Source organism: Callospermophilus lateralis, chromosome 13 (genome assembly GCF_048772815.1).
Source record: "Callospermophilus lateralis isolate mCalLat2 chromosome 13, mCalLat2.hap1, whole genome shotgun sequence".
NCBI classification, from domain to species: Eukaryota; Metazoa; Chordata; class Mammalia; order Rodentia; family Sciuridae; genus Callospermophilus; species Callospermophilus lateralis.
The window spans coordinates 17,065,040-17,092,660 of NC_135317.1; positions in this window are offsets into that span (position 1 = coordinate 17,065,040).

A 27,621-nucleotide genomic window follows, 5' to 3' on the forward strand; every position below is an offset into this window, starting at 1 on the left:
CAAACAGTTCTTCAAAACCCTGCTATCTCTATTCTGAATGGATTGTGCTTCCAATAACTTTGTCATCATTTATTTCTTGGGAAATAAACTATCCATTAATTCAGCCGTTTCCATTGAATGTGCATTATCTTCATTGATAGGGATACAGAGTTCACATAATTTCTCCCCTCAGTGACTTTGTTTAAAATGCTGACATCAGTACATCAGATCTGCACTGACGTAGTTTGGGAGCTGGACTAGTTTTGCCCACCACTTAATTAGTCTTGTCATGGAAATTGAATTCTTCCTCTTTACCTATATCTCATGTTCTTTCCCCACACAAAATCCATGGGGATGAAACTCAAAGCTATGTCTAAAACATGCATTTTTTTTTCAAGCACATTTCACTTACACCACTGCATTTGAACACAGTCACTGTATGTGTTCCTTGCTCCAGCGTCCCCTGGCATCAGATTCCAGATGTCTCCTCAACAATCGGCTTGATGAAGCTGAGAGCAACCATGCTCTCCCACACACAGGACTATTTTTAAGACTCTATGTTAATGTGTTGTTCGGCTCACTGTGACTGAATTTACTCCTCCTTAACATTCATTATGGCAATGATGTCCATAAGCAAGAAAAAAATAAAATAAAATAAAGTGTCGTTTTCAGGAGAAAACGTTTCTCAATACCCATTGGATTATCCTGCATATATTGGTTGAGGTGAACAATAACATTCGTATTTCTTTCATTCTGGCCACATGGCTTATTCCAAAATACTTCCAGTGCATGTGCCGTTGTTAATACTTATTCTCTGTGAAGCAACATCTCCTGTACTTCTTCCCTTCTGGGCTTTATATAACCAACACTTTTTTTTTCTATTTCTTTTGTGCCCATCACTTCAACATGTCCCCAAATAGACTCTCCTCCTATTTATTTGACAATATCAATTATTCAGATCATATCTATATCTGAGATGCAACAAGAAAAAACTGGCTACTAAGTAACCAAAATATAGACCACGCACTGACACCCAACAGGCCACACAGATTTCCTGTCGATGCCTCTGCTTCAGACTTAAACCACAGCTTATTCACTATTTCTGATGTGATTTTAAAATAACTTTAGCTATCCATTTTCCTCCATCCGCAGAGCAATTTTAGTTCACCAAAGAAAACAGGTATGGCCAATGGATGTCACAACTGGAGCCAGCAGAAAGACAAGATGGAAAACTGCCAAAGATGAACCTAAGAACTCACAAAAGCATCAGAGTCAGAGGCCATTTAATACAGGTGGGGACTGGTCTGGTATTTCCCACCCACGTGGTGTTCCCGTGTTAGAGCGTGATTTAGGTAATGGTGAGCAGTGGCCATAGGGAAAAAGTACCGTACGGTCACGCATGTGCTCCCTCGTTTATCCACCTGCATGAAGCATAGAGAGCAGCTTTCCTATTGATGGCTCTGCTTCACCATAAATGAGAGTTAAACATGCCAATTGGGGATTGATGTTTTGTGAAAATTCATGACTGTCAGTTGAGAGACCTCACAAAATTATACAGTGGACAGTTTAAAATAAAGACTAGGACTCTCCACTCTTGGTTCAGTGGTTTCAAATAATAAGACCCCAAACTCTCCTCACTCTAGGTACCCTTGGTTTCCCCCAATCCCTTCTTGTTCTCTTCCTAGAAACCTTGACAGCTTTCTCCTCTGATTCTTTCCCCTCACTGTGGACCTTTGAGGGACTTATCAGGTATCTGCCTACATAAAGACTCTTCCTTCCTTTGAAATAACTCTGGATCCAGCTAGCAAAAACAGCATTTTCATCATGTCTCTGTAGGAATTGTAAATGTAAAATGCTTACAAAGGTTTTTGAAAAGGTGAAAGCTGCAGGTCTCTGTTTTCTGAAATTATCTACTGGGAAAAAGTACATCAAGGAGGCATTTTAGCAATAGGCTAAGAGAATTCGATACTGATCATAAGCAAAAAGATAATCTGTCCAGGTGTGCTAAGCAATCAGGTATGATTGAATCTGTCCCTGGGATTGATGGTGCCTCTACACTTGTACCCTCACAGAGGTCTTCCATTGAAGGTGCTGCCCTCTTCAGGAAAGCCACTTAAAGCATTGATACTCAAAGAAAAATACACTTGCCCCCTTCACATATGCACAAATTTGTAGTATCACAAAAGTCACCAGGTAAAGCATGCACAAACCAAAGCCTAGGAAATAAGTAAAGTTTTGCCTCTATCTGGTTTTCAGCTAAAGTAGTTTTTCACTCATTAATTTTATTTTGCTTTTTCTTTTGGCAGTGCTGGGGATAGAAGCCAGGGCTTAATGCAGGCCAGGTAAACACTACTGAGCCACATATACAGCCCTGTGAATGTGCTTAAAAGGCTGAATAAGAGGTTTTTTTTTAATTAAGTGCTATAAATTCTATAAATAACACCAAAAATAAGGAAATTGTAGGCTTATGCAATATATCAACTCTGAAATTATATCAAAAGTACTAGTTAGGAAAGTCAGAAAAAAAAAGTATCTGAGAAAAGATGGCCTTTTAAAAGAGGTGGTATTGGAAAGACTGAATATTCATATGTAGAAGAATAAAACTAGATTTCTATCTTTTACCCTGCACAAAAGTAAATCAAAGAACTAGGAATTAGACCAGAAACTCTGCAACTGGTAGAAGAAACCAGCGTCAACACTCTGACATATAGGTGCAGACAACAATCTCCTCAGTAGGACTCCTAAAGTTCTGGAAGTAAGACCAAGAATTAATAAATAGGATGGCATAAAATTAAAGAGTGTCTTTCTGCACAACAAAGGGAAAAAAATCAAGAGTGTGAAGAAAGATCCTACAGAATGGGAGAAAATCATTGCCAGCTGAACACTTCCAACAGAGAATTAATATCAAAAAAACCCCAGATCAATAAATGAGCAAATGGAATAAACAGATGTTTCACAAAAAAAGAAACATAAATGGCCAAGAGATACATGAAAAAATATTCAGCTTCTTTAGCAATTGGGGAAATGCAAATCAAAACTACACTGAGATTTCATCTCACTCCAGTTAGGATGATAATCATAAAGAATATGGGCAATAATAAATGCTGGAGAGGATATTACAGAAAAGAACACTTTTACACTGTTGGTGAGAATGTAAATTAATATTAGCACTATGGAAATCAATCTGGAGGTTTCTTAAAAGACTAGGTGTGGAACCCGCTATTACCCAGGATAACAGTCCCTGGTATTTATTCCAAAGAACTTTAAGTCAGCATGCTGTAGGAATACATGAGTACCCATGTTTAAAGCAACCAATTCTTAATAACCAAGTCATGGAAACAGCGTAGGTTTCTATCAAGAGATGAATAGATCAAGAAAATGTGGAATATATACAGAGGGAAATTTTATTCATCCATAAAGAGGAATGAAATTAAGTCATTTTCAGGAAAAGAGATGGATCTTGAAAGCATCAAGTTAAGTGAAATAAGCCAAAATCAGGAAGTCAAGGCCAATATTTTCTACTATATGTGGAAGCCAGAATAAAAGAGGGGGTGAGGGGAAGCCTCATGAAAATAGGAGACCAGTAGAGGAAGGGACCCGTGGGAGGAAGAAGGGGGTGAAATTGAGCAAATCATGGTATGTGCATATAAGAATATATCACAATGAATCTACTAGCGCATATAATAATGGACCAATAAAAAAGATGCTGGCCACACACACACACTAGTTATGTCCATGGTTCTAACATTTTTTTCTGTCTTAGGGATAAACAGCAAGATGCTGCCAGCTGTGACTGAGTTGAGAAGTAACCTAATCAGAGAGAACTGTATTTCTAAACAATACTCTGTGTAAGGCATTATTTTAACAACTAAGAATGTTTCAATGTCATGGTGAAAAACCAACTGTTTTCGAGTATACTGAAGGAAATGCATTGGTGGTTGGAAGGCCAGCTACCCTGCCTTTTTATTTTCTCTAAAAGAATAAAGTTGCTCAGCCATATCACACACTTCTTCTGTGAGTCTCATTTGGGTTCATGGTTCTTTTCACTGATATAGTATTGTGAGGAGGAAATAACACTGTTAATTACCTGTTGATTCCCACAAACTTTTTTTTTAGTGTATTCGTAGTTTATATGCAGCTACTCTGCACTGTTGTGTTTTGAACTTAACCTCACCCATCTAGGTATCACTTACAATGATGCCTTGATACCTATCCCCAATTGCACCATGATATCTTTGCACTGTAAATTTGAAGACATGATTTGGCGAAAGATTTCAAGTGTGGAACCAAGAAGGAAAATGTCACTTCAGATATGAGAAGAGTCCATAGTGACAGTACGAGGCAGCAGTCAAGACAGCCCTGCCTCAAAACACCACCCCAGAGTCAGTTGCCAGGAGTTCAGTGAAAGAATGAGACAGCAATAGCTATGTCCGAAAATACTTGTGTGATTGCAGTCTACGAGAATCTGCAAATCCTAGAAAGTATATAACATGGAAAACACTTTTTAAAATCACCAATATTAAAGTTTGCTTTTTGTTATGCTCCTGATAAAATTAACATGCTAGGCGAATTGCTTGGGGTAATATAAAATGGATTATTAACGTACCAGTTGGAAATTAATCAAAGCTTGTCCTATTATAAAAATATGTGAATGAATTGTGGGTTAGAGTATTGAGTTTGACTAATAGACTTGTAGCACAGAGGATTAAACTTGGAAAGGGAAGTGTCTACACAGGTGTTTGTGTATGCAACTTCAATTAGGAAGATAGGTTGTTTTGAAGCCAGATGCTTGCATTCAAACGCTGGCTCTTTGTTATAACACTTAGTGGCCCAGGGCAGGATGAGATGTACCCAGGAAGCAGATGCGGGTTCTGTCTCCCCTTCCCCTCTCCTTCCCCTCCCCTTCCCCTCCCAGCTCCCCTTTGGAACCTCAGTCTCCTTATCCATCCAGGAAGCTAAAACAAAGCTAATGGGAGTAAAGCTATCACTAGCACAATTAACAAAATTATTACATTGTTACATAAAAAATGGTTTGCAAGCTGTCAAGCCAGGTCATCCTTTCAAACTTGTTAACATAGAGGATGATCATCATGTAACAATAAAAGAGGAGCGTGTCACTTGTTCATTGTCACCTAAAATAAAGAGTATGGTAACAAAAGAATCCTAAATATGGAAAGAAAGGACTTTTATCATTTCACCATGGAAATATCCCTTTAGAACACTAAGTCTGCTTTCTGGAAATGAGGCTCGCCAAGTTTGCTGTAGTAATTTCCTGTATAGACGTCCATGTATAAGCAGCCCATTCCTCAGAGGAGCGTCCACTGTCAGACTCAGCTTGTCCGTCTATGTGAAGTCTTTGAGTTCATGTTTGGCTTTTTAGATTTTTCACACCATCTGTCATAATTATAGATTTTCATTTATCTAATATCTGTATTAAATGCTAGGTTATAATTCCTTGAAAGCAAGATGAGGAACATGAACGATTCCACTAACTGATCATTTTCTTGCTTTTTTCCTCCCACTTTGGGCAGTATGTCTTCCTCAGCCCAAAGCTACAACCTGAAATTCTGTAAATCTCTACACAAATGCTGTCACTTCCCTAAGTACTAATATTGCCAATTAAAATAGTTCCTTCATCCTCTGAATGATTTTACTCTACCATATCAAAATAATTTGTTCAGTCTATATGAAACTAGTTATTTGTGTCTGAATTAGTTTCTGAAGTTCTTAAAAACAGAGGCTATGCTTCTTAATCTTTGTCTTCTTCATGACATTATTTGCAGGTATACAATAAGCACCCTTTGAAATGGGCTCATGTCAACGTGTACCCAGTACATCTTTTACTGCATTGTTTTTTTAAAAAGCTCCAGTATCCCTTTTTGACAAAATACAAAGGGATTTCTTTTCTGCAGTCTCATAAGTGCTTTACCACGCTGACAAACACAATAAGATTAACAACTTCCTTAGACAACTCTGATCTTTCATTCCTGATGCTCAGTAGGTGGACCTGTGTCCAGTGCCAGCCACAAGGCTTGAGGGAACACTGCTCAGACAGTTGAGAGGCCCGCCAGGCAGCGCACCCCTGCAGCAGTATGCTAACTCATGAGACTTTGCCTGTCACCATGGGCTGTTTGATCCAGAGACAATTGTGAGAGTTGGGAAATCTTGGAGTCAAGGAATTCAAAAACACATGCAGTGAAAGGAAGACCTTGAAGATACAAAAGGGCCATAGCAGACCAAGGCCCAGATGAACAGAGAGGCATTGTTGTGTCTTGTCTATTTGGCAGCTAAGGGAATGCTTTTCCTGATCCTGCTGGTATTCATTCCTAGTCACTTTATCTCATCAGATTACAGATCAAGTGTGCACACCAACACTAATAAGTGCATTCCACAGCTCTCTGCTGCTCCATTCCAGCCACCCACCCATCCCTGCTTATACCTGCACAGAGGAAGAGGAAAGGGGAGAAGAGGGTAAAGTGGTTTGTAGTTTGGCAAAAATCCCAAACAGCTGGATTTTCAAAGCTGAGAAAGGGAGGTGAGTCATTTCCTTGGGCATATCACACGAGTGTCCCTGGTCCATGTGCACAACACAGCGTCTCATGAGACCAGCCAGGTCCCCAGGATCAACTCAGGCAAGATGAGGGGGACCAGAAACAGTTTCCCTGGAAGTTATAAACTCCCCGAGGCAGTGCTTTCTTGTCAGGAGAGGCCTCTTCTTCACTCCTACTCCTAAGTCACCCTTGCCTGGACCTTTAAGAACAGAAACACTTTTAGTCTCCAGGGAGAGAAACACCTACATGATACAACTTTGTGCTTTGTGCTGAATGTCCCTATTGTATTACTTATTTTTTCATGAAGCCTATGATTTCTCAGCTGAGCTTTTTTTTTCTCTGTTCTTTTACATAACCTTATAGCCATGCTTTTTACAAAAAAAGAAATCGTTTCTTAGAAGCATTGAGACAACCATTTGCAGGAATTATATTTTTTGACAGACAAAAAAAATGTATTTCAGGAGAAGAAGGATGGATCAAAGAATATAAGAAGTAGTTTATATCTATATATATAATTATTCCAGAAAATAGAGCCTAAGAAAGAAGCTATGAACCACATGTAGGCCATAGTTTTATGGATGGCGATGGCTTCCCAAATGCTAACTCAGACTGGAAGGAGAATCTAACCAAGAGGCCTGCCCAAGGCTAAAGCCTTCCTTCAGATGGTCCCCGTTGTCATCTCTATGGAATCAACAGACCATCAGAATCCAAGTGTTCATGGATACAAAAAATAAACAGGATGGGGGCTGGGGTTGTGGCTCAGTGGCAGAGCACTTGCCTGGCACGTTTGAGACACTGGGTTCAATCCTTAGCACCACATAAAAATAAATAAATAAAACAAAGATATAAAAACGTTTAAAACGTAAGCAGGATGGCAGATCATGAGCTAATTAAAATATTGGAAGTACAACCTACCTGTGACAAACTTAATTTTGGGTGATGAGAATAAGATTTAATGCTGATAAGCTTAGGATTTTCATACCAACATGTTAGGAAAATACCATTTCCTAAATTCAACTCTCTCCATTTAAGACTCATTGTTTATTCCATAAAAGTATTAGATTGTAGTTTGGAAATTACCACATTCTTTAAATGAAGATTTAAGTTCCTTTTTATTGGCATTGTCCTTTTTATTAATTATTAGTTTTTATAAAATGTAACATTTATCTTAGTGTGTAGAGGTTAGAAATTAGTTTTTACACACAACCTCTGATTCATGCTTTAGAAAATATCTTTGCAGACAATCTTGTTGTTGTTACAGTCTTCTTTTTTAAAAAGCTAAAGGAATTAAGAAAATTGCCAGAACCCTCCAGTTTAGTCTGGTTGATTGACAGGACACCATGCCTCACGCTTCACGCTGACTTACAGACATGTCCACACAGACGTCCAAAGTTAGGGTTTACTTTGGGAGCTACATTTCAATATTTGAGAGAAATACAAACTGTCACCCTATATTCTATTCTCCTTCCTTAAACACTAGAGCAGGAGAACAAGAAGAGTTGAATTAGTCAAACTTGCAACAGATTTCCCTATCCTGTTTTTTCAATACCTTTATTTTTTATTTGTTTATAAAAACTAGAACCACTGGGTTCGATTCTCAGCACTGCATATAAACAAATTCGATTCTCACCACTGCATATAAGCAAAAATGAAAAAAAAATCAAAAGTGAAAAAATGCTTTCCTTCCTGGGGCAACTGTCAATCCATGCACTGAGGATTATATGCTGAACTCAAAGCTCTGGCCCTTGTTCATATTTAGAAATCTGTGCTCTGTCCCCAAGAGGAAAAGAGTGCTTTAATTAAGAGAACTTTGCTTTTTATATTAGGTAGTGGATGCTAACAGCAAATAATTTTAAAGGATTCTATGTAAAATTAGAATATTGAGCCAAATCATCACTATTCTAACTGTATAAAACAAGAGAGTGTTCAACTTTTGAGATTTTACTGGATTAACCATGGTATTTAAGGTTAGATGAAGCAGAACTCTGCCAATTTGGGATATAATGGAGGAGTGGCCAGCAAAGCCACTTTTCCATTGAGAACAACAGGAAGAATCAGATAAAGAAGAAAATCAATTTGTTCGAATACATTGTAGAGCTTCTGAAGAAGGAAGCACTTGAGAGGCCAAGATATTGAGAAAAGCGAACCCAAGAAACGTGAGTTGGCAATATGTGAGCTGCTTTTCTGCTCAGGACACTCGCTGCTGTACAGCACAGAGTTAGAGAGGCCTGTCAGTCACAGAAATGCTTTCTGTGAGGGGCTTTTTGTGGCCTCTCCAGAGGAAGGGGAGACACAAGCTGGGCCTTGCTGCTGGCAAGCTCTGAATGAGCCAGCTTCTTGAAGAAGCCCAGGAAGTAACTACAAACTCAGAGAGTTCCTCCCACTTGATGCATTTGCTGAATTTGTAACCAGAAAAGAGCAAGATGCTAAAAAGCTATGGGCGTACCGAAGAAACAGAGCAGCGCTATCAGCAGCCTGGAGCCTCATAAGAGATGCTGCTGAAGAGGAAGAGATCAAAACACAGCTGCTGTTCCTGCAAACCCACAGGCTGCAGACAGGGGATGCCTCAGTGCATCCCAGGTTCAGTTAGCCAAATGCCTGCTTACATTCGGGGATCCTGATGACTCCTGCCCTTTTCTAGGTTAGGCATTTTCCATACTTTTGTATCCGACTTTTCCTGTCTGCTGCTCCTGTGCTAGACAGGAGTGCTGGGAGAGGAGTTTGCAGATCTGCCCACTGCAGCACTGTCCTCAAAGGCTCCCTGCTTCCCTCACATCTGTTTGTTTGAGTTCCTTCTGTAACACTGAAGTTGCTTTCCTTAGACTCCAGGAAGTTCCGCCTTCTGATAATGAGCACGCCAGTCTCCACCTCAGCTTCCATATCATTCTGATTTTAGAGTTTACCATCCCCCACCTCACCCCCACCATTCTGCCTCTTCTTCTTGGACCCATTTGCACAATCCAAATGTTCTTCGAACTCAGCATCTCCAAGACAAATACCTCCTGAGAAGAAATGAGACATTCCTTCAGATTTGCTATGACTTCTACTTTCCTGTCTTTTTCCTTCATAACTAACTCTTAGACTCCAGTAGCTGATACCCTCCCCGCCCCCAGATATGCCCTGAATCTCTTTCACTATGACTTTCCTGTGGCCCTCCTGTAGTTTGCCAACTGCTCTCTGCACGTCCACTCTTGGGTCCTTTAGACCTCCAGCCATAGGAGCCTTTTGTGGCTTACAGATCTAATCATGTCTCCCTTCTATTTAAGCACTGCAATCACTCTCCATAACTTTACAGAAAAATCTGGTCACTCTCAATTGCTCGGGCGTCGTGGTGTGCAATTCTTCTTCTTTCTCTTTATCCCAGACAAATTGTCCAGCTTTCAGTTCCTTAAGTGAACCATGCTCCCTTCCTGCTTTGGAACTTCTGAGCCTACTATTCCTTCTTCTTACAATACCCCTTTCAAATCCTTTGTCAGTGGGGATAAGTAGCACCTATTCATCTTCCCAGTCCCAGTTCAAGCACCACTCACTGTGTGAGGAAGCTTTCCTGGATGCCACTGGGCTAAGTCACACTAGTTATAGTCTCTCAGACTTCTGTGTGATTTTCTGAAGAGGAACTCATTTTTGCATTTGATTATTTCCTAGCTCTCATAAGTGTTCTGCCCAAACTGAACCAGATCTTTAATTTCATGAGGACAAGGACCTTGCCTCTTTTCTCCCATAGTATCATTCATACCAAGTTAGCTGCTGACAAATAGCAGATGCTCATACAAAATTCAGGTTAAAGGTATGACCAAGCGCATAAGGCTAAGGAGACACAGACTATGCAGATTTTTGGTTCCTTCTGTTAGCCAGGATATCAAGATGCACTTATTTCTTCTAGGTTTACTTAGAGGACTTTCTTCCCCAAACACTGGGTCCTCTCTAACCCAGTTAGAGAGCCCCCACCAGTCCAACCCGCAGATCCTGAGGCTTAATCAGCAAGCTGCATCCCTCCCTCCCTCTCCAACTCCATATGCAAGTGTATGTGTGCACACACACACACACGCACACATGCACAAACACACACACATGAGATCAGCTGATGAGAAAAAAAAATTACATTGCCATACATAGGCTCTAGTTTTCTAAGGATCCTCAGTTTTAGTCCACTTTGTGCTGCTGTAATAATCACCTGAGACTGAGGTGAGGAAGAACAGAGATTCATTTCTCAGAGCTCCAGAGGCTGGGAAGTCCAAAGTCAAGAGGTCCACCTCTGGGGAGGGCCTTCGTGCTGCTCCCTCCAGAGCAAAAGACAAAAGGACAAGAAAGTAGGAGAACAAGCCTAAGAGGAATGGAGGGCTGTGGGGGAAACTCCAACTTTTATCCACAACCCACTTCCAGGATAATTCCTCTCTCTCCAGCTAACAACCTTGTTCCACCTCTGAAAGGCCCCTCCTGCCAATGTCATTGCTTTGGGGATTAAGTTACCAACACATGACTTTGGGGAACCTGTTCAAATCATAGCATCCTCTAATTTCCTAATGTTTATTTTTTGAAATTAGTTTACAACCAACATGTGAGTTTAAATTATAGACTGTTTTTAGAATCCTGCATTGATTCATTATTGAACTCATTAATTAACTAGAAAGAATCAATTCAAATTTTTTTTCTTTTATTTAAGAATTTTCCCTCTTTCCCCACTCCAAAGTAAAACAATTAACATAAAATTTTAGAAAACAATATGTCTGATAATAAATGGGCAAATGAACTAAATAGATACTTCCCAAAAGAAGAAATATAAACAGCCAACAAATAAATGAAAAATGTTCAACATTATTAGTAATTAGGGAAATGCAAATCAAAACTACAATGAGATTTCATCTTATATCAGTCAGAATGGCAGTCATCAAGAATACGAATAACAATAAATGCTAGAGTGGATATGGAGAAAACAACACTTGGAAACTCTTGGTGGGACTGAAAAGTATTACAACTGCCATGGAAATCAGTATGGAGGCTTCTCAAAAGATTAGGCATGGAAACACCATATGACCCAGCTGTAGCACTCGGTTTTTACTGTGAAGAATTAAAGTCATCTTACTGCAGTGGTACATCCATACCTATGTTTATAGCAGCACAGTTCACAAGAGGCAAACTCTGGAACTAGCCTAGGTGTCCATGAACAGATGAATGGATAAAGAAAATGTGGTATATATACTCAATGGGGTTTATTCAGCCATAAAGAAAGATGAAATTGTGACATTTGCAAGAAAATGAATGGTAAGCAAAATAAGGCAGACTCAGAAGGTCAAGGGTGGTATGTATTCTCTCATATGTGGAAGCAAGAGAGGAGAATGGAAAAGAAAGGTAGTGTGGGGGGAATCACATGAAAATCAAAGGAAGACCAGTGTAGTGGAGGAAAGGGACAGGAGGAGGGGAGGGAAAGGGAAGATACTGGGGGATGAGATTGGCCAAAGCACATCGCTATTTTGTGTGCATGTGTGAATATGTAACAGTGCATCCCACCATGATGTACAACTATAACATATCAATAAAACATTAAAAACAAAGGAATATATCAAAAATAGTATTCTTAAAGTCTTCAGTGTTCTAATTTCTCCAGTCTTCTCTCTGTGTCCTAAGAAAATGCCTTGCTGCCATTCAATCCTTCGTAACATTCAGAACCCAGGGCACCTTACTTAATGTACTTACTTTAAAAAAAGGAAGAGCAGGAAAAAGAGCAAAGGGAAAATGGGAAATCTTACTTTATCATTTTACATTTTATCCAGTACATATACTACTGTCCAAAAACGTTTGATGCAGAGTAATGAATAAATAAAAATTCTACTTTGGACCAATAAAGTCAACTTCCCTTTGAGATGATTGGCAACTCATGAACTTTTTTATATAGCTCATCAAATTATCCTATTGAAAGAGAATATCCAGAAAAATATTAATGAAACTGCTTTTATTATCTGCCACATGACCTATATTTTTACAACGTAAGTGCTAAAACTATAATAAAATTGTGTCTCAGAATAAATATTTAGATATATCATCACTTAAGAATAATATAATTATAAGAAAAAAATACATCTTTGGTGAGGGCTTGCTTAGAGCCTGGTAATAGTTTTGATGCTAGCAAGGGCATTTGGGAGGATTTGTTGATATATCCAGAGGCAAACTAGAGGTCAGAAAACTGGCAAGTTAGCTTATTTGGAAGCAGGTAGCCATCTTTTACACTTTCTGATGCACCAACACCAGACACCTGCTATGCAAATGCATCTGTGACAGAAGTGGTAATAATTATTTGACTTATTCTGTGGTTTTAAAAAATCTCTCCTTCACATAGTACATGCCTGTAATCCCAGCGGCTTGAGAGGCTGGAGCAGGAGGGTCACAATTTCAAAGCCAGCCTCAGCAAGTTAGCAAGGCCCTAAGCAACTTAGCAAGACCCTATAGAAATAAAATATAAAAAATGCTGGGTATGTGGGGCTCAGTGCTTAAGCACCCCTGGGTTTCATTCTTGGTACTAAATAAATAAATAAGTAAATATCTTTCTTTCATTCCTAATGAAATTAATTTGATTTTTTTCCTATTAAAACCATAAAATTCAACATCTACCAGACCCCTTTTCATGATATACAAAGAACTGATGTTCTTTGAATGGATGCTGAATTCCTCCAAATTATGATGTTCATTTTCCTCATTATCCACAACAACTTCTTGTTATCATTGTTCATGTATTTTAAAAATGGCACATAATCAGAAGCCAGGGACGCTGAGAAAGGAGTATCACAAGTTTGAGGCCAGCCTTAGCAATTTAGTGTGACCTTAGCAACTTAATAAGATGCTGTCTAAAAAACAAATAAATAAATAGAAAGGGTTTGGGATATAGCTCAAGAATAGAGCACTCCTGGATTAAATCCTCAATTCCAAGAAAAGAATAAAAGAAAAACTATAAAGAAAAAAACAAGCATGTAATCTCCCCAATATTAATGGTGTCATTCATATTTGGATTCTAATAATTATTCTACCCACAGTATAATTTGGGGACTGTCTAATGTGAAGTCCATTAAAACGGTATTTGTATGGATATTTATTATTTATTTATTAATATTTATTGTTAATCCTGTTACTTAACTTAGGGTCTCAGTGTTTTAAAACTTGTTCATTAACATGGTAGTTATTTTAACACCATTAACTAATTAACTAATTCCTATTTCTAAAACTATCCCTGCACAAATGCAAAATCCAAAAAATTCATTTTGTTTGTTTGTTTTGTCCCTTCCCCAACATATTATTTAGGACCTCTTCTTCTCTTTTCAGAAAGGAAAAAAAGTGCTTATCTGTTGTGTATTAAAAACAACATCCAAAACCTACTGAAAATTTTAATAACCTGCAAGTTAGCTGTCAGGGTTTAGAAATTTTACCTCTTATACCTACTTCCATTCTATTGGTATTAACAATGGCAGTAGCCAGTTTTATCCATTGATTTCATTCATTGCTGTATTAGTCAAGCCAGTACTTGTCAAGTAATAATAGAGATCTAAGCTCCATTTAGTCTAAGATTCTCTAGTTTAAGCTATATGGATTCTAACTAGTTAGTAAAATATTTTCAACAATTTAAAGATGTGCAGCATAATATACTTTGAATTCCCTGGGAGATAAAGCAGATCAAAAGTATCTTATTGCTGAGAGCCATTGCCAAGTAGGAATGATGCATGGCAATTTCTTTGTCAGCCTACCCCATGTTGCTTAGAGGAAGGACTCTCCATTGTGGACCCAGGTCATTTGCAGTGACTTTGCATGAAAGGTGACCTTGCTCAAGGACCAGGGCGGATCCGGGTTTAGGGTGGATCAGGGTTTAGGGCGGATCAAGGTTTAGGACTTTCCGGGTTTAGGGCGGTTCCAGGTTTAAGGTGATTCCTGCTGGGAATAGGGCGTATCCTGCTGCCTCAGGCGCCTTGAGTTCCCATTGAGTTCTCGCGGGATTCAGAGAGTATTTGGGATTCAGAGCCCAGTGGAGAGTGTGGATTTCCCTTAGAACGTGTGTGTAGAGTGCCAGTGGATTTTGCCCAGAACGTGTTTGTAGAGTGCCGGTGTGAGTTTGGGAATAAAGAATTGCTGTTTGAATCCACAAGGCTGTGTGGCTGGTGATTTTGTGCCCAGCCAGACTGCGGCATCTTATAATCTCTACAAAAGACTATGGCTCTGCTGTTGCTTTGTTTTTAAAAGCTTCAGTTCTTCTCAACTGAAGAAACAAGTTTTCTCTAAGAAGAAATGTAGATAAAGGAAACAAATGATTTTATGTTAACACATAAAAAATGAAAATTGACAAGAAAACAAAGCAACAATGAAGTAAATAAAAGATACAATAGGCTAATATGAAGCAAAATTTATCTTGGAAAAAGAACATAGATATACCTGCCACTCTACCTACTCTGTTGTAAAAGTCTTACAAAATATAGGTGGGAGGAGGGGAAAAGAAATTAAAGATGCAACATAATTCTAGAGCTACAAACATGTTTAAGGTATATTCTGATCCAACACAAAACACTCTTTGAAGCCTGCATAGATAACCATGGTCACAAGCTAAATGGACGCAGAAGGAAGACAGAGACCACATGTCCTGTATTCTAGATTAACTTTATTTTAGGCCATTATCTACCACCAAGTTTTTATCAGTAAGTTCCTTTCTATAAATTTTATAGTAAAATTATTATGATTTTAATTAAAATAATTTGAGTTCTTATCCTGTTCCATATTAACAATGAAAGAAGAAGATGGTATTTCAATTGGGGGAATGCCAAACCTTTTATCAGAGAAAGATGGGCATACTGGCTTCCAAATATTGCTTGGCTATTAAATGGATGTTTGTTTTCTGACATTTATTGGGGACTTACTATGTATCAGAACTTATTCTAATTTATGTGTAATAAATTTTCAGTTTCAAGTCTATATTTCACAAAACTAGAAGGTATTATGGTGGAAATTGATGATCTCAGGAGGTCTGTCCCAGTATACTTACATATTAATACAAAATGCATGTGAAATATTATATACAACAATAATTTTAAAAGAGCAGCCACATATCCACCTACAAACTTACTACATAGAATATTATTTTCAGGTCTAAAGTTTCCATCTTGTTTTCCCTCATTTATTTTCCTCCCTCACACCCAGAGTTAACCACCAATCTACATTTGCTTTAATTTATGGAAAAATAAGAACTGAAACTGTACATATTTTGTTTGTTCATCTTTTTACCTTTTTAAAAGATTAACTTGAATGGACAAAATGTATTATTTTTAATATAGACACATTAAGCAAACATCTTCTTGATGGTCAATATGCTAATCCATTGTTGTGTTTTGGACCTGGAATGTCCCCCAAAGGTTCATGTGTCCTCAAAATCTTGGTCCTCAATGTAGCAGTGTCCAGAGATATGGCTTTTGGGATCATGAGCATTCGACTCCATTAGAAGATTTATTCATTGAAAACTGAATTAACTACTGAGAAGTGGTGGAGACTCTGGGAGAGACCTGGTTGAAGGGAATGAGTCATTAGGGGACACACCTTTGGAAACTGCATGTTCTCACCAAAGTCCCCTCTCTCACTCTCAATCTTCCTTGTCATAAGATGAGCAGCTTTCCTTTACCACACCCTTCTACCATGATGCTGCACCTCACCTTAGGCCCAAACAATGCAGTTGGCCCACCACAACTGAAACTTCTGAATCCATGAGCCAAAAAATAAATCTTTCCTCCTCTAAGTTGCTTTTTTTTTCAGGTACTTTGGTTACAGTGATAAAAAGTTGACTAATACAGAAATTGATACCAAGAAGTAGAAACATTGCTGTGACTAACTTAAAAACATGGTTCATAAACTTTTGGAACTGATTTGAGGAAGGAGTCTGGAAGACTTTAGAGATGCAAGCAAGGGAACCCTCAGAATACTGTAAGTGAAGATTAATAGGAGATGCTGATGGAAGCTAAGAAGTCCAGAATGCTGGTAGGACTGCAGACTGTAAAGACAGGGGTCATGAGCTCTAAGAGGGGAATAAGGATTCTAATGGGAATCGGGATAGAGACTATTTGTGTTATATTCTGGCAAAGAACTTGTCTACGTTTTATCCATGTCCTGAGACTATGTGAGATCACATTTAAAGTGATGAACTATTTAATCTAGTAGAGGAAATTTCAAGAAACACAACATTCAATTTTTAGCCTGGATATTGCTATTAGCTTTTAGAAAGGCTTACTGTCAAAATTGGGAAGAGCAAGCAAAGAAGAAAGATTTAAAAAAAATGCAAGTGGTCCAAAAGATTGCAGGTAAAACTGGAGCCAAAGAAATTGTGATTATTGAAGAGAATATAATGCCTAAAGAGATGCTGAGAAATTTGCACAGAGACAATAGAAAAGATGCCTTGAGGGTTTCTCAGGATTTGGCAAAACTACATCAACCTCAATCTCAAAGATGTAAAATTAAAAATTGTTTTGATAAGAGACCACAGGGGCACACTGCTCACACTGGAGTGCCTAGAGAGATGTTTCCCAGGTTTTGACTCACCACACTCAGCTGCACAGACACTCAAAAGGTATTGCATCTGTGGTCCCAGGGGACCTAGTTACTGCTTACACTGGCAGTTGACCTTGGCATTGTCCACATGATGCTGGTTCTGCAGGAATGTGTGGTGCTGGAGTTAAGGAGACACGGATGCTTCCAATGAAATTTCAAAACAAAGCCTGGGAAGCTGGAAAAGTATAATAGGGTTGGAATGCCTGAAGGCTCCCCCTAAGAGAAAAATTCATGAAGTTGTGAAGGTAAATCTAAAGTTGGAATGGAGACAACTGGAATTAAGAGATGCCAGTCACATGAACTGTTTGCCAAGCGAAGCTGTTGGGTGCAGAAAGAGCTCGGCCAAGAGAAAGGCCACGAGTGCTGCAACTGGCAAGGACAAAGGGGCAGACCTGCCAGAGATCTTCAGAGATCACATCTCACTTCCAAGTGCTCCATAGGGTAATATCATGGAGCCATAAGACTTGTTTGCTCATCTGTTTCAGCTGGTTTTGCAATTGCCCCTTCTTTGTCTTCTCTATTATACCTCCCTTTTTGAATGGGGCATGTTTACTCTGTGCCATTGTTATTTGAATATATTCAACTTGCTTCTAATCATTATGAAACCATAACAATAACATATATCCAAGCCTCCATCTCTCTACTTGCCTTACCCCTACTGAACTAGCTTTTGAACCCTGAATATCAAGTTATTTTTTTCCCTGATTTCAATTTGATATGCAGTCCTGCACCTAGGGACTATACTATGGAAATATGTCATGAAAAATGTAATCTTGAGGGGCCATCCAAGATGGCAGGCCACAGGGAGGCAGCATTGTGGGTCACTCAGTGACCTGGGATTCAAGTAGTGAGAATACTGCTTCTCGTCAAGCCATAGTACTGCTCCCACACAGAAATCATGGCCACCATGCCCGTGCAGGGCTCCAGGCCTCAGTGTCAGAGGAGGTCTCATAACTACTCATCAACGTAGGACTATCAGGTGCCCAAGCAGGACCGCTGGCATCAGCAATCATGCAGAACTTTCAGCCACCCATCTGAGCAGATATCCCCGATGCCACTCCCACACAGAACACCCAGCAGCAACCCACAAGCAGGAAATCTGGCCACCTCTCCCATGTGGACCCCCATATATCAATGTGGGGTTCCCCCAGTCACCTCCATCTTGGGACTCTGCAGCAACATAGATAGTCCCCTATGTGTGGTAGCCTGCCTATACCTGGGAACTTCACACAGGCTCTGAAGACAGCTGAAACCACACACTGCACACCACAGAGCTGTTTCTGAATACACCGTCTTCGTCCAACATGAAAATGAAGGCAGCTGCCTCCATCCTAGGTCACCTTCATCACCATCTTCAGTGGGAGTAACTCCCAGTTTGGAACTCCAGCTGGTCAGGAACTCAGTTTCTAACTCCCCCCTCTCCCCAACAGCTACTAACCCAGCACAGTGACACCCTGGTTACCTTCACCAACCTGAGGGCAGAGATACCAACTAACAACAGGCAACCCCACCTACTGGATGAGAAAGGAAGCAGGAAAGATACTGATCTCCAACCAAAAGATTCTTTGTTTCTTCCTTCAAGATATTTTTTTCTCCTCCTTCCCTATTCTCCTGCCCTCACATTCCCAACATATGTGAAACCAATTATTTCACATGAGTTAGGATTTTGAGGACTCAGACATCTGAGTAGTATGTTACAGTTGTGTTGTATATTCTTTCTTTGTCCTCCAATTTTTACTATTTTAACATTTTTATTTTTATTAAGATATATGTGTGTTTGTTTTATGTATTCTACTGTCTTCCCACTTACTTGTCAACCCCAAATTACATCCTCTTTCACATTCCCTAAGACATAATAACTCTATATCCTCACCTCCTACCTCCCCAGCATATCATCCTACACCTCACCCCTGGTGTCTTTGTCCACCATCAGAAACTGTAAACCCTTTTACAAACCTACTGATTATATTGTAGTTAATAATTGAATCCATCATTTCTGCACATTGTGACCAAACTGTAAATGTCATACTAGCAGCTATTTGTTTTTAAGTTTGAATACTATTTATATTGGAATTTGTTAACATTGTCCTTCCTTTCAAAGGAGAGGTAATGGAACCCTACAGGGCCACTACAAGCCTATAAGGTAAAAGCAGTAATGCCTCAGATCCACAGTGCTAAGAGGGAAGACACACAAGCAACATGAAAAGACAAAGGAGGAAAGTGCCACAAACAAATCAAGATACCACATTATTAGAATCCATGGCCAGCACAGCAGATGAAGTAACAGAGAAGGAGTTCACGATGTACATAATTAAAATGTTCTGTGAATTAAAGGTGATATAAGAGAGCAAATACAGGCAGCAAAAGATCATTTTGGCAAAGAGCTACATAAATAAATACAGGAAGCAAAATATTACTTCAATAGTGAAATAGAGGTTCTAAAAAAAATCCCAAAAGGCAATCCTTGAAATGAAAGAAACAATAAACCAAATTAAAAGTTCAAATGAAAGTATCACTTAACCACTTGGAAGACAGGACCTCAGACAATGAAGACAAAATACATAATCTTGAAAAGCATGTTGACCACACAGTGAAGATGGTAAGAAACTATGACCAGAACATTCAAGAAATATGGGATAGCATAAAAAGACGGAATTTAAGAGTTACTGGGGAGGGGAAGGCATTCCAAACCAAAGAATGGTCAATAAAAACATCAGAAAATTTTCCAAACATTCAGAATAAATTGGAAAACAAAATTCAAGAGGCTTACAGGATGCCAAATGTATAAAATCACAACAGATCCACAATAAGACACATTATGAAAATGTCTAACATACAGAATAAGGACAGAATATTAAAAGTCATGAGAGAAAGGAATCAGATTACATAAAGGGGGAATCCAATTAGGTTATGTACAGAGTTTTCAAACTAGATCATAAAAGTTAGAAGATCTTGGAACAAGATATGAAGCTCTGAAAGAAAATGGATGCCAATCAAGAATCTTGTATCCAGAAAAATTAAGCTTTAGATTTGATGATGATACAAAAACCTTCCATGATAAACAAAACTTAAAAGAACCTAAAGCTAGAAAACATGCAAATCCTCGGCAAAATATTCCATGAAGAAGAAATGAAAAACAACAATGAAAATCAGTAGAGGGAGGTATTACACTAAAGGAAAAACTAATCAAAGGAGAAACCAAGTTAAGTTAAATAACAAAAATGGCTGGGAATACAAATCATGTCTCAATAATAACCCTGAATGTTAATGGCCAATAGATTAGCAGATTGGACTAAACAATAACAATAATAACAACAACAACAATATGCTGCTTCCAGGAGACTCATCTCATAGGAAAAGACATCCACAGATTGAAGGTGAAAGTTTGGGAAAAATCATACCACTCACATGGACTGTGGAAGCACGCAGGGGTTTCCACCCTCATATCAAAAGTGGACTTCAAACTAAAGTCAATCAAAAAGGATTAAAGAAGGTCACTACATACTGCTCAAGGGAACCATACTCCAACAAGACATAACAATTACAAATATATATGCCCCAAACAATGGAGCATCTATGTGCATCAAACAAATTCTTCTTAAGTGCAAGAGTCAAATTGACCACAACACAATAATTTTGGATGATTATAACACACCTCTTTCACCACTGGATAGATCTTTCAAACAAAAGATGAACAAAGAAACTATAGAATTCAATAATATAATCAATATCGCAGACTTAACTGACATATATAGAAAGTTTCATCCATCAATGAGTGAATACATTTTCTTCTCAGCAGTACATGGATCCTTCTCTAAAACAGACCATATATTATGTCACAAAGCAACTCTTAGCAAATACAAAAAAGTAGAGATAATACCTTGCATTTCAGATCATAATGAAATGAAATTAAAAATCAATGATAAAATAAAAAATAAAAACTACTCCAACACCTGGAGACTGAATAATATGCTACTGAATGAACAATGGATTGCAAAAGACATCAAGGAAAGATTCAAAAATTCTTAGAGGTAAATGAAAACACTGATAAAATATATCAAAATCTCAAATTAGCACTATTTACTGCAGGTATGATTCTACACATAGAAGACCCAAAAAAATTCCACCAGAAAGCTTCTACAATTAGTAAATAAATTCAGCAAAGTAGCAGGATATAAAATCAACACCCATAAATCAAAGGCAAATTGTGTATATCAGTGACAAATCCTCTGAAAGGTAAACAAGGAAAACTTGTTTTCAATAGCCTCAAAACACAAACAAAAATAAAATAAAATACTTGGGAATGAACCTAACAAAAGAGGTGAAAGACCTCTACAATGAAAACTACAGAATACTAAAGAAAGAAATTAAAGAAGACCTTCAAAGATGGAAAGATCTCCTTGTTCTGGGATAGGCAGAATTAATATTGTCAAAATGACCATACTACCAAAAGCACTATACAGATTTAATGCAATTCCACCCAAAATCTCAATGACATTCCTCATAGAAATAGAAAAAGCAATCATGAAATTCATCTGGAAAAGTAAGAGACCCAGAATAGCTAAAGCAATCTTTAGCAAGAAGAGTAAAGCAGGTGGCATCACTATACCAGACTTTAAACTATACTACAGAGCAATAGTAACAAAAACAGCATAGTATTGGCACCAAAATAGACTGGTAGACCAATGGTACAGAATAGAGGACGCTGAGACTAAACCACATAATTATAGTTAACTTATATTAGAAAAAGGCCCCTAAAACTTACATTGGAGAAAAGACAGCCTCTTCAACAAATGGTGCTGGGAAAACTGGAAATCCATATGTAACAAAATGAAATAAACCCCTATCTCTCACCATGCACAAAACTCAACTCAAAGTGGATCAAGGTACTAGGAATTAAACCAGAGACCCTGAATCTAATAGAAGAAAAAGTCAGCCCAAATCTCCATCATGTCAGATTAGGCCCCAATTTCCTTAATTCCTATAGTGCAAGAATTAAAATAAAGAATCAACAAATGGGGTGGATTCAAACTAAAAAGTTTCATGTTAGCAAAAAAGCAACAATCTGTGAGGTGAATAGAGAGCCTACATCTTGGGAGCAAATTTTTACCACTCACACATCAGATAGAACACTAATCTCTAGGATATATAAAGAACTCAAAAAGCTGTACCCCAGAAAAATAAGTAACCCTATCAATAAATGGGCCAAGGAACTGAACAGACACTTCTCAGAAGATAATATACTCTTAGGGTCTGTAAACAAGTCAAGATGGCGCCTGGCATTTTGCCAGAGGGAGTGGTTTGTGAAGTAACGCCAGCGAGCCATTAAGTGTGGAGATTCCTTATTGGTTGACTGCTGTATCTAGTTTATGTTAATTAAGATAAGCTGTGTGTAATATATATATACCCCTCCTGTCCTACAATAAACGGCTCCCACTCCTGCTGTATCAATCTACACAAGTTGCTCCTCACCCTCCGGTTATTTTGCTGCAGCTGGACTGCGGCAATATACAATCAATCAACAAATATATGAAAAAATGTTCAACATCTCTAGCAATTACAGACATGCAAATCAAAACTATTCTAAGATTTTATCTCACTCCAGGCAGAATGGTAGCTATTATGAAGACAAATAACAATAAGTGTTGACGAGGATGTGGGGGGAAAGGTATGCTTGTACATTGCTGGTGGGACTGCAAATTGGTGCAGTAAATATGGAAAGCAGTATGGATAAGCCTTGGAAAACTGGGAATGAAACCACCATTTGACCCAGCTATTCCACTCCTTGGTCTATACCCAAAGGACTTTAAAAAAGCATACCACAGGGACACAGCTATATCAATGTTTATAGCTGCACAATTCACAATAGCTAAACTGTAAATGGATGGAGTTGCTAAACTGTGCAACCAACCTAGATGTCCTTCAGTAGATGGATTGCTAAAGAAAATATGGTGTGTATATATATATATACATACACTCACACACACACACACACACACACACATACATACACATACATACATACAATGGAATACTATTCAGCATCAATAGAGAATAAATCATGATATTTGAAGGTAAATGGATGGAGTTGGTAACTATAATACTAAGTGCACTTAGGCAATCCCAAAAAACCAAATGCTGCATGTTTTCTCTGATATAAGGAGGCTGATTCATAGTGGGGTTGGGATCATGGAAGGATTAGACAAACTCTAGATAGGGCAAAGGGTGGGAGGGGAAGGGAAGGGACATAGGGGTAGAAAAGATGGCGGAATGAGATGGACATTATTATCCAAAGTACATTTATGAAGACAGAAATGGTGTGAATATAATTTGTATACAACCAGAGATATGAAAAATTGTGCTCTATATGTATAATATGTGAATTGTAATGCATTCTATAGGTGAATGCTCTTCTATATGTAATGCTCTATATGTAAATTTTGATACATTCTTCTGTCATATGTAACAAATTAGATTAAAAAATAAATTTAAAAAACTGCAATGTTAAGTGACTTGGTTGTGGTACAAAAATCATAGTGTGTACTTATACAAACCTGGATAGTGTAGCCCACCGTAAATATGAGCTGTATGATACAGTTTGTGCTCCTGGGCTACCATCCTGTACTGCATATCACTGTGCTAAATGCCATGGGTGATTGTAACACAATGGTAAGTATTTGTATATCTAAATATAGATACTGTACTAAAAATATGGTATAAAATGTCAAAGATGTCATGCTATATATGACACTTAGCATGTATGACACTTAGCATAAGTAAAGCGTGCAGGCCTGGAAGCTGCTCTGGTTGAGTAGGTGAGAGGACAGAGAGTGAGCATGATGCTGTGTGCCCTGCTGGAGATGGCAACAAACTTAATTTTCATTATGTATTCAATATTAAATTAACTTGAGCTTACTGCAACATTTATACTTCATAAACTGTTTAATTTTTTTAATTTTGGCTTTTTTCTAATAACAGTTAAAAAGTAAGCACACTGTTACCAGGTGCACAAAAATATTTTCTCTTTATATTTGTATCCTCTAAGCTTTTCTCTAATTTAATTTTTTCTTTTACTTTCTAAATGTTTGGTTAAATACTAAGACACAAACACACACATCTTCTTTGGATCAGGACCATTGGTATCACTGTCTTCCACCTCCCCTTCTCGTCCCATCCAAGTCTTCAGGACAGTGACTTGCCTGGAGCTGTCATCCCCTACAATGGCAAGACCTTCTGGCCACCTCCTGAAGGACCTCAGTCCCCAGGTCCTGCTTCAGCAGGTGGCGCTCTTTCCAGAATGTGTCCATGGTTCATTTCTCCTTTCGTCCTAGATTTGCAGGCAATGCACCAGGTATTGCTCTCTATTGATGAGCATCTTTCTGTGTTGTGGTCCATGTTTTTAAACATTTTACAAAAGCTTGTTGAGTTCTGCAAAAAAATCTGCTAACCCATTCAGTCTGAACTTTCCTGGGTTCTTCTACAGTTTCCTTTTCTCTTGCCTCTTCCTGGCCATTATTCATTCACTAGACTATAAGAATCCCCAGATCCATTGTTCCCTGAAGGGATCGCTGTTATCAATGCAATCCATTATTGATCAAAACATCAGTATTCAGTGTGTGACGGCATTTTCTGCCTACAGTGGCATTCCTAAAAAAGCATTTGTGTGTTCATCCTATGTACATGGACACATATTCACACATTGATTTTAATTTATGTTTCCTACTATAGGAACAGGGTATTTGATGTATGCAATGTTCTGGAACTTGTTTTGCATTAACTATTATAATGAAATGTTCATCTTATAAATTACATATTGCTCTAATGTCTGCATAACATTTATTACGTGGCTATATATATATTTTTTTACTTTCTCATTGGTGGCATTTGTATCTTTGCAAGTATTCATAATCATCATATTGCTATAGTCAACTCCATATTTAATCACAGCGTATACTTTAGGTTAATTAATTGGATCATGAGGTAAACAATGTTCTATTCCACAAAGTAATGCTAAATTGCATTTCTGCCTTCAATGTGATGGCAGTTCTATGGGCCATTATCCTCTGCAGTTCTTGGTAGTGTCCCATTTTTCAAATTTTCTATTAAGGTATAACATTGTAACTCGTTTCATTTTGTAGTTCTCCAATTGATAAGGACATTGAACCACCTTCCCTAGATTTAATGGAAACAATGTTGCTATGTCACTGAAATTGCCTATTGTCCATTTTTCAACTAAAATGTTTGTGTTTTACTTATTAATTTATAGAATTTTGTTTTTAATGTGTTCTCATAACAATCATTTATCAGTTACATGTATCAAGAATATCTTATCTCAGTCTCTCACATAAAAGCTTTTGATTTTAATCAGTTATGTCAATTTTTATGAACAAACCCCTTGTGTCCCCATCTGTGACGGAGGTTTAGAGACTTGTCATTCTTATTTCCTCATAAGAATTTTGATATTTTGCTTTGGACACTGAAGTCCTTAGTATATTTGGAGTCATTTTTTTAACATGGTGGTTAATACAATCCAGATTCAACAAATTGATAACTACTTTTCCACTTCCTTTGTTGAACACTGCCTCCGGCTCTCATCAATCTGATGACACCACAGAATTGGCCAACGTTTCCTACATGTATCTGCTTCCATATCCCAATTTGTCAGATTCTGTGAACATAACAATCCCCTGCCTGCTCATTCCTGGTGGTCTTACAATAAATCTGGACATCTGGGAGGATGAATCCTCTCACTTTTCATCTTCCAAAGAGTCCTGGCTATTCTTTCACTTTACTAATTCTTTAACTTTCACTTTTACTAGTTCAACAATTCTTTTAGCATTTTTTTTCATATTTTAGGAAAATTTGCATCAAATCGTGACAATAACTGTATTGACTCAATATCTTAACATGGCAGAACTGAAATCACCAGAATATTAATTTTTCTACCTGGACATTTCAGGTATCTATGTCTTTACATACATTTAGGCAATGGTCTGTGGTCTCATGCCACATTTTTATTATTTTTTAAAAATTAATTAATTTATTTATTTTAATTAAGTATATGACAGAATGCATTTTGATTCACTGTACACAATTTCAGCATAGCTTTTCATTTCTCTGGTACATGATGCATCACACTATATGTGCAGTCATACATGTACCTAGGGTAATGATGTCCATCTCATTCCACCATCTTTCCTGCCCCCATATTCCCTCCCCACCCCATCCTCTTCTTTGCCCAATTAATGTTCCTTCATTTTCTCCCTGCCCCTCCTCCCTTCATGGATCAGCATCCACTTGTCAGAGAGAACATTTGGCCTTCGGTTTTGGAGATTGACTTACTCCGCCTAGCAGGTCTCATGCCTCTTTGACACGCTCATTTCTAGACACTTAACTCTTGCTCACCTGCATGACTGGACTATGCCTTCTCTCCATGTTTAGTTTGTTCACTGCTGTGGTAGAGCAGGCCATTGTTTTTTTAATCCCTGGACTTCTGTCCAGTTACCTCACTGACATTTCCTTTATTATTTCTGATAATCCAACTTTCAATAATTTGGGGTTTCCTAATGCAATAATTATTATATCATTAGTACATTTCTTCTATTCTTGTCTTCTGTGTGTTTCCTTTTTTTGCTTATTTATTTATTTATACACTGGCCAGGACCTGGAACATATTGTTGTACGGGAAGGATGATAGTCCTTGTTCTTTCACTTGATTTCAAAGGGGCTGCATCCAACAGGTTTCCATTTAGAATGATGTAATTTGCTATAAGATTTTGTTTATCAAGATAGATTACTGAATTCATAGATTAATAAGTGAAGTTTAAATGGATAAAGTGTTAAGCAAAGAGATTTATAAGAATTTATAGGCCATATAAGGATATGTTTACCAAGAGATCTTCAACCCTTAACCAGTGATTCCGTGGAACAAGCTCTCTAGAACAACTCTTAGGTATTTCTGTGCTCAGAACAGAAGTCCATTGCACCCTTATGTCCTAGAGGGGTGTGCCCAGCTGTCATTTTGGGGTGGAACAGGCATAGGCTTGGCTAAATTGCAAACCTCTGGATTCCATTAGAGCATATCTTCCCAGCCATCTTTCAATGACATATCTCCATGGGGAAAGGGTATCTTGACCAGAGTGAAAGTAGGTAGATGTCTTATAATTGATCATAATCCTAAATTTTCTATTTTATTACAACTTGGAATTTCACAGGAATTGGTCCTACCTTGGAGCCCATAAAAGAAATTTGGAATTGAATTAGCTGATATGTATTGTCACATTTTAAAAAATGTATGTTTATTGCTTTGAAAAAAACTTCTTGGGAGACTATACAGTTACATTCAGTTGGGTACCTAATGATGTGTGGGAGATGCTGTTAGGATTTGAGGGTCAATACATATCCACCCAGAAGGAACTTACAATGTAATAAGAAGCTTGATTTTGGAAACAGAGCTCCGTACTTCGGCTTTCTCCACTATTCTCAAAAAATGTCTGTCTTCTGCTAATATTTTGGTAATTATTTTCCA